This window comes from Brassica napus, chromosome C2 (assembly GCF_020379485.1).
Source record: "Brassica napus cultivar Da-Ae chromosome C2, Da-Ae, whole genome shotgun sequence".
NCBI classification, from domain to species: Eukaryota; Viridiplantae; Streptophyta; class Magnoliopsida; order Brassicales; family Brassicaceae; genus Brassica; species Brassica napus.
The window spans coordinates 9,901,140-9,909,565 of NC_063445.1; positions in this window are offsets into that span (position 1 = coordinate 9,901,140).

Genomic DNA, 8,426 nt, shown 5'->3' on the forward strand with positions numbered 1-8,426 from the left:
CCTATGAGAGCCTATATAAGCTCCAGTCGTCCATCATTGTAAGGCACCCATCTTTGAAAGTATTATGAACTATTCAGTTTTTCTAGTTTCTCAAAACTATTGTTCTAAGTCTTAGAGTATTGTGAGAAGCAGCTCTTGAGCATCCAGACTTATCAAAGCCTCCTTTCTCAGAGCTTTGTGGCGTCCATCATCCCATTTCCATCCACCAATCGATCTTGAGAGTGATACACATCCAACAAGATCGGTTCCATCTTCATTCATCTTCCATCCATCGATCCTTGTTTAGAGTGATACACATCCAGCAACAAAGATCTCATCTCCATAAATCTATCCCTTTTCTATTTGATCTTATTCATATTATCATTTTGGTTCATATTCATATTTGTTTCTGTTTGCATCATAAAAACTTTAAAACTCATAAAAATCGGTTCTCTTTGTTTTCAGGTTGTAGCCATCCATCATCGATCAATTCGTGGGTTACCCCCCCTGTGCCTACAACAACTATAAAAAGTTTTTACTATCATATCCAATTACTTACTTTCATAGCCAAATAAAATGAATAGTAAAAAAATGAAGCCATTAATATTTGTCTAATAATAACAAGAAAACAAATAATTAAAGTTAATTTTATTTTAATTGACAATAAAATTATATTTTCAAAATTTTTATTACATTTAAAATAATTTGTATTATTTATTTATTCACATGCGGGCAGGTTTTGCCATAGTATACCTAATTACCATATAATGCTTATGTGTACAAGGCAAATACTCTAAAAAAGTTAATGGTTCAAAATTATGCCAAGAGTATTCAAATCTAATACCTTTAGCACGATCACAAACTTTAACTAACTGAGTTAATAGAAATATTGAAAATCACATGATCGAAAGATTATGCTTTCAGGGCCTCTGTCTAGGGCTGCTACTAGATAGTGGTCTAGTGGCATACGAGATTTGGGTTATTAAGTAATCTAGATTTCAAAATTATCCTACTACAGTATTTCATTACGTTGCTATGCAAATATTTTTTTTTTAAAGTTGCTATGCAAATATGAATTCATTGTTTACGAATCATCTGAGAGGGAGAGAGAGAGCGACGGCGCAGAGAGAGAGAAGAAGAGACGGCGTGAGAGAAGATGAGAAAAAAGAAAAAGAGAAGCTTGACGGCTAGGGTTTCCTAGTCTCTCTAAATCTCTGAAGGACTTCGCTCAAGTTTCAGAATGAAACAAAAAGGAGAGGAGACCGCTTCATTTATAGGAAAAGGAGGAACCCTAGGTCATTTACCCTAATGGACTGTAATTTTAGCGGGCTCTCTATAAAAAATTTTGGGCCTGGAACAGGCCGTTACACTTACGTCAAGGAATCTCAGATATTATTACTGTGAGTTGATATGTCTTTGTAAAGCTTTTACAAGTTGGTTTGATGAAAAATATTCACTGATTGTGTGTGTATCTATTGTTCTTTTTTTCCAGATACCTGGACTGGTCAATGTAGATTTAATCTGAGGATGTGAAACATATATTCTGGAACTGCAATGCTTGGTGTAGGTGTTTCCTGCGGCAAGAAGCAGCTGAGCAAGCCACTTTGGCTCCACTAATTGGCTCATCCATACGATCAGCCACTGGTGTGGTGTCGTCTACAACATTACTTTTGAGTTTCCTTAAATCATAAATGTAACGATCTCCAGGCTCAAATATCAATTACTTTTGAGTTTCCTTAAATCATCTCCATACCAAAATTCACATATCAATGTCATATTATATTCTTAACCAACAAGTCATTTGGTAAACCACTTGATAGCTGGAGATGACTGTGGTCGGTCAGTGGTCACACAATTATTTGCATAAGTAGTTTTCAGTTACCATTATATACCATTATATAAAAAAAACATTAATTTATAAATTAAAGCAAACCAAGGGCAACACACATTAAAACACACTTAAAACAACACACAACAAGACACAAAGACCCTAAACACCCTTAAAGACCAAGCACACTTAAACACATCGTTATTTAAAAACACACAAAAAAAAAAGACAACCCCTAAAACATTACGACGAGTTATTACGAGACTTAATGTAAAGCAAACCCTAAAACACACTTGGATCGATATCGATTTAAGGAAAGCGCTCCTTCACCTCCCTACGCCACCATTTAATGTAGCTGCTAAGCAGCCTTTTCTCGTCGAAAAGCGATTCACTCAAACAGCTCCAGATAGGTGTCGTAATCGCCTCTCTCCTTTGCAGCTTTGGCTTCTTTTTTACACGTGTCGGAATTTTCTTCCGCCTCAGTAGACCATGCTTCTAACCTTGCGCAGTGGCTTTCCTTGTAGTCTTCCTGTTGGTTTTGGAGAAACTGACTGAACTCGTGCTTGCTTCTTGTTACACTCGGTTTTGTTAAGTCCGGTTTGAAGGGGTAATTATGTTCTTAAATAAAGAAATTGGCGGGTTTCTGAAAGCCAGCACTACGAAACGCTGCTTCGAATCTTGGAAAAAATCTTTGTAATCCCATCTCTGTCTGTATATGGGAAGTAGAGACGAGTGAGTATATGGGAATCACATTGCAAACATATAAAGACGCATGGTTATAATTACACCACCAGGCACCAACTTCTCTGTGAAAATTTAAATTTTTTACTCGAACTGATCGTTTATTCGCTACAAGAAAATCAGTAATTTCTGACCGTAGTATCCGTTGGAAAACGGTCGGAAATGGCCTGCTCTGACGGATTTCCGACGGATCTGACCGTCAGATCTTTATGGTCAGAATTTTTTTAGCGGTCAGAAACGGTCAGATATGTCTGACCGAAAACCGACGAATTATTACGGTCGGATATTTCCGACGGAATGTCCGTCAGAAATATCGGTCAGAAACTTCTGACCGTAGTAGCGATCGGAAACTTTTGACGGTTGTTTCGGTCAGAAAAAATTGACGGAAATCGCGGTCTGAAAGTTTTGACGGAATTTACGGTCATAAATATTTGACGGAAAGTACGGTCAGAAAGTTTTGACGGGTAGTTCGGCCGGATATTTCTGACAGGTTCATCGGTCAGAAACGCTTATTTCGGCTCAAAATATAAAATATTGAAATGGTAGTTCGATTGTGAAATTTAAAAGTCGAATTTTTATAAATAAATTTGCAAAGTTAAACTAACATACATCGATAAAGTAATTAATTTACATGGTCATAGATTGTACAAACATACCAAAATGATTAATCACACCAAAACAAGTAAATAAAAACATACCAAAACGGTTGGCAAAGTTCCAGCAATTAAAAAAAAAAAAACCAAAGTTCCTTACTAGAAACATCGATCGTCGGGGCTTTGGGTTGGAGAGTCCGGCTGGGTTTGAGTTGCAGAGAACTGCTCGGGGCAAAGGTTGGAAATGAAAACGGTCACGCGACGAAGCTCTTCCTCAATAGCTTGACGTTTTGTCCGCTCTTCATCAAGCTCCGTCTTCATCCGCTCCATGTACTGAACAATACTCGAGGAAGAAACAGAGAGCTGAGATGATGAGGTTGAGATAGCTTCGGAGGTACGACCGATACCATACCGACGACTCTTCTTAATAGGAACATTCTACAAAAGAAGGGTAGAAAGATTTTAAAATTTTATAAGAACTATAAATATAACATGTTAACATTCAAGCAGCTGGATTTGAAGTAACCGATCCAAAATCTAATTGAAGAAGAAATAAACTGGCTCGGTTTCTGTTTTTCTATATACAAAGTCACACAACCCTTAACTGAATTCAAACTGACAGTTCTACCGAAGTGAAACCAAACCTATATTAGAAGCTTGAGAACGATTCCTAAAATTCTAAGTTATTGGCTGGAGAAAAAAAATAACAACTGACCACATAAAGTAGACATACCTCGAGAACCAGTTGGTTGATCTCTTCGCGGGACAGCATGTTAGAAGCTGTAGATCCATCATTCGCAGACAATGGAGACTGCTGAAGTTGTGCTTCTTTGTCCTCCTTCAGCTTACTCAGAGTTGCCAACAGCTCTCTCGCAACAGGATCTTGCACCTCACCGGTTTGTTTATTGGTGTGCATATCCCTCATCAATTCTAACCAATCTGGTGGCACACCACCCCTTTCAGCAGTCTTCCAATACACACACAAATGATTAAGAGTATCAGTTCAATGTATATGATGAAATTAATAAAATTGAAAAAAATAAGATACCGCTTACCATTTCTATCTCACGTTCCTCTCGTGTCTTAGCACCACCATTGTGTACTGCTTCACCTTTTCCACCACGCTTGCTTCTTCTATTACCAGAATTGGTAGCTGCAATATGTGCAGTAGCATCGAGCTGCCAATAGGCTTTAAACCCATCCCACACATCTTGATTCAGACATATGGGTTTATCCTTCTTCAGCCTCCATTTTTTCTTCCACTCAGTCACGTTGCTCGTGTACTGCTTTCTAGCCTGCAAATTAAAGGCTGTCCGCACAGCATTGGTGTAAGCAGGGTCCCAGTTCCAATCTTGCTGCAATGAACATGCAAACACAACAAACATATGCATAAGTCGAAATTAATCTGTAACCAAGCGGACATTTACATTACAAAAAGACATTACCGCAAATGAACGGAGCCACATCTTCTGAATTTCTAATGGAACATGTGCATACGTCGGATAAGGCAACTCAAGGAGACTGTGAAAGCACTTCAAAATCGACTTGCAAATTGCATTGCGATTGCTTCGCCTAAACCTATAACAATGAATACATAAGCACATAGCAAAATATAAATGATTAGATGAAGAATTAAAAATTTACCAGCTAGTATTTGGTTCTCCATTTGGGCTCAGCTTAGGAAGCAACTCTCGTCCTGGTGCCACCAACAACTCGTTCAGTAACCTATCCTCGATGATTGATGCTGGCTGTGGCTGAGGGACACTTGTTCCTTGTGTAGCCTGGGAACCCAGACCAGCAGATGAGGAAGATGGAAAAGAACCGGCGAGAAAATCCGCATAAGACCTCGAGTCAAAAAAAAATTAACACTTAGAACAAGAATTGAAATGTTTTTGACAGAGAGTTAACAACATAACCGACCAAAATCTATGTACTTTTACAGTTTTAATTCCCACAACCGATAAGAAGCTATCAACATCATACACATAAAATCATTTGACAAAATCAAAACTGATGATTCATTCGCACGAAGCAGACCAAGAATCTATCAAAATCATAGACGGGAATTTTTGCCATAATCAAAACCGATAATCAAGCATTCAAACGAAGCACGACAAGAAGCTATCTATTATCATCATAACGAGAAATCATTTGCCCTAAAACCTAAACTAAACAAACGAAAGTCATAAAACTTACATCGGCTGAGATTTTCGAGAGAGAGAGAGGGAGAGAGATCGGAATGCAGGGACGGCGAGATCGACGGAGAACGGAGGGGGAGAGCGACGCAGAACGAGGTGGGGAGATCGACGGAGATGGGGATGAAACAAGGAGGATACAGATTAGGGTTAATGCGTTTCTGGATATATAAAACCCTTCCGACCGCAATAATGGTTGGAAACCGGTCAGAAAATTCCGACCGAAACCGGTCAGAAATCCGTCGGAAATTGAATATTTTTTTAAACATTACAAAATATATAATATCTTTCTGACTTATAAAAGTTTTAATTAATCCGAATTAGACGAAACCGAGTCTTCGTTGAATTCTCCGTTCTCCGACTCTGAATCTGAGAATACTTCGTTGTCACCTACACCAGTAAAATCAACAACAAGATCGATTTCGGAGCCATCAACATGAAGATCACCTATGGCATTGCTCGAGGATTGTTGCATCGCAGCCGTATCCGAAACTCCTTCCAATTTCCCCCGTGGAGTTATATGGGTCACGGTGACCCAAGGGTCTTGTTTATTCCTCACACGAGGATACCGAATATAAGTTACTTGATCAGCTTGTGAAGCCAGAATGAACGGATCATAGTTTGCAAGACTTCTTCTGGAATGAACTGATGTTACTTCGAACTCGTCAATTCGTACACCATATCCAACGATCGGGTTGTACCAATCAGCAAAGAAGGCAACACACCTCAAATTAAAGATCCCCGGATAGTGAATCTCCAATATCTCACGCAAAATACCATAGTAGATTACTTCGCCAGATCTAGCAGATATACCATGATTTATAGTTGGCTGTGTAGTGTTTTCGCTGAAAATCTTAAAAGCATATCCACGCGTGCAATACATCGGGTACGACACAGCAACAAATTTGGGACCAAGGGCCAACTCCTCTACCCATGGCTGAATAGGATCTCCTCTGGACAAGAGAAACCTTACCTGCATAGTAGGCACAAATTTAAGTAATGCACCATGTACAAAAAATCAAAAATTCAGAAGTAATAGAGAATAGATTTCAAAAAACTTACATAGAATTTTAGCCAATTTACGAACTCGTTTTCCTTTAGTGCAGAAAGCTGATCTTCAGTGTAATTAGGATACGCACCCCTTATTTGCTCCATGTAAATCCTGCCATTGAAATCATAGTTAGTTACAAATTTATTTACAAAATAGGATTCTTAATATATCATACTAAAACAGAACTACCTTTCGTATGTCATTACTTCTTCGCAGTTTGCTAAAATGTACTTATGTAAGTGCATTTGCTCTTGTTCGGTGAGTCTTCTACTTTTTCCTTTTCCACTTAATCGACCAATTTGGGAAAATATGGTAGGCACCTCGACAGGATAAACTGTTCTCTGCCTCCATCATCATGTCTTGATGGTCTTCGACTTTTAGTTTGTACTTCAGGGGCAAAATAGTAAGCAGCGAACTGGGATGTTTCCTCATTGATGCTTTGTGAAACAATAGAACCCTCAACTCGGCTTAAATTTTTCACTTTCTGCTTGAAATGATACATAGAACGCTCAACCAGGTATATCCAGCGATATTGAACCGGGCCCCCAAGTTCTGCTTCTCGAGCGAGATGGATTGGAAGATGCTCCATAACATCAAAAAAGGAAGGTGGAAAAATCTTCTCGAGATTGCATTGGATTATCAGAATCTTTTCTTTCAAGTTTCTGATTCCATCTGCTGTTAATGATCTCGAGCACAAATCTCGAAAGAAAGCTGCTATTCCTGTAACAAAGAAAAAATTATGTTAGATATGAAAAGATACTATGTAACAGGTGAAGAAGTTATTGAATACTAAATTTACCTGCTATTGCTTCATGTACATGTTTTGGAAGAAGACCACCGAAGCAAAATGGGAGAAGACGCTGCATCATGACATGACAATCATGACTTTTCAAACCAGAAAACTTTCATTCTTCGCGATTAACACAGTTCCTTAGATTAGACGCATATTCATCTGGAAATTTGACGCTATCTATAATCCAGTCAAAGAACTCTTGCTTTGCAGCTGCATCTAACCGATAAATAGGCATTGGAAGTTTTCCCCTCCCATCGCCGTGGAGAGATTCCCGGGCACATATATCTGTCAAGTCTAATCTGGACTTCAGGTTGTCTTTCGTCTTTCCCTTGACATTGAGAATGGTATTCATGATGTTGTCAAAGATATTCTTCTCTATCTGCATCACATCTAAATTATGCCTAAGTAGATGTTTCTCCCAATACGACAACTTCCAAAAAATACTTTTCTTGTGCCAGTTGTGATTTTTGCCATATCCATAAACTGGATCATGTCCATTTCCCCCACATTTAGCTGTCGATTCCACACCAAAATCTCTGAGTTGAGTCAGGATAGATTTTCCATCTATTTCTGGTGGCAGACCATCAAACACCTTTTTGTTCTTAGTAAACAAAGTGGTGCTTTTTCGATACGGATGATCATGGGGTAGATATCGTCTATGACAATCAAACCAACATGTCTTCCTTCCATTCTTCAATTGAAACGCATCTGTGTTATCTTGACAGTAGGGACACACTGATCTTCCATGTGTTGTCCATCCAGATAACATTCCGTATGCGGGAAAGTCACTTATGGTCCACATAAGCACTGCACGCATTGTAAGATTCTGCCTAGCAGATATATCATACACTTCAACTCCTTCGGCCCATAGCATTTTCAACTCATGAATCAATGGTTGCAAATAGACATCAAGGGATCTTTTAGGATGCGCAGGACCAGGAACTAGAATTGTGAGAAAGAGAAACTCTCGTTTCATGCACAATGATGGAGGTAAATTGTATGGTGTTACAATAACTGGCCAAAGAGAATATTGTCTCCCATGGCTTCCGAATGGGTTGAATCCATCCGTACTTAATCCAAGGTAAACATTTCTTCTCTCAGATGCAAAACTAGGATACACTGACTGAAAATGTTGCCAGGCTTTTGCGTCTGATGGATGAGCAATTTCTCCGTTGCTGTTGTGTTCACCATGCCATCTCATAGCCTCGGCGGTATGTTTGAATTGGTATAACCTCTTTAGTCGGCC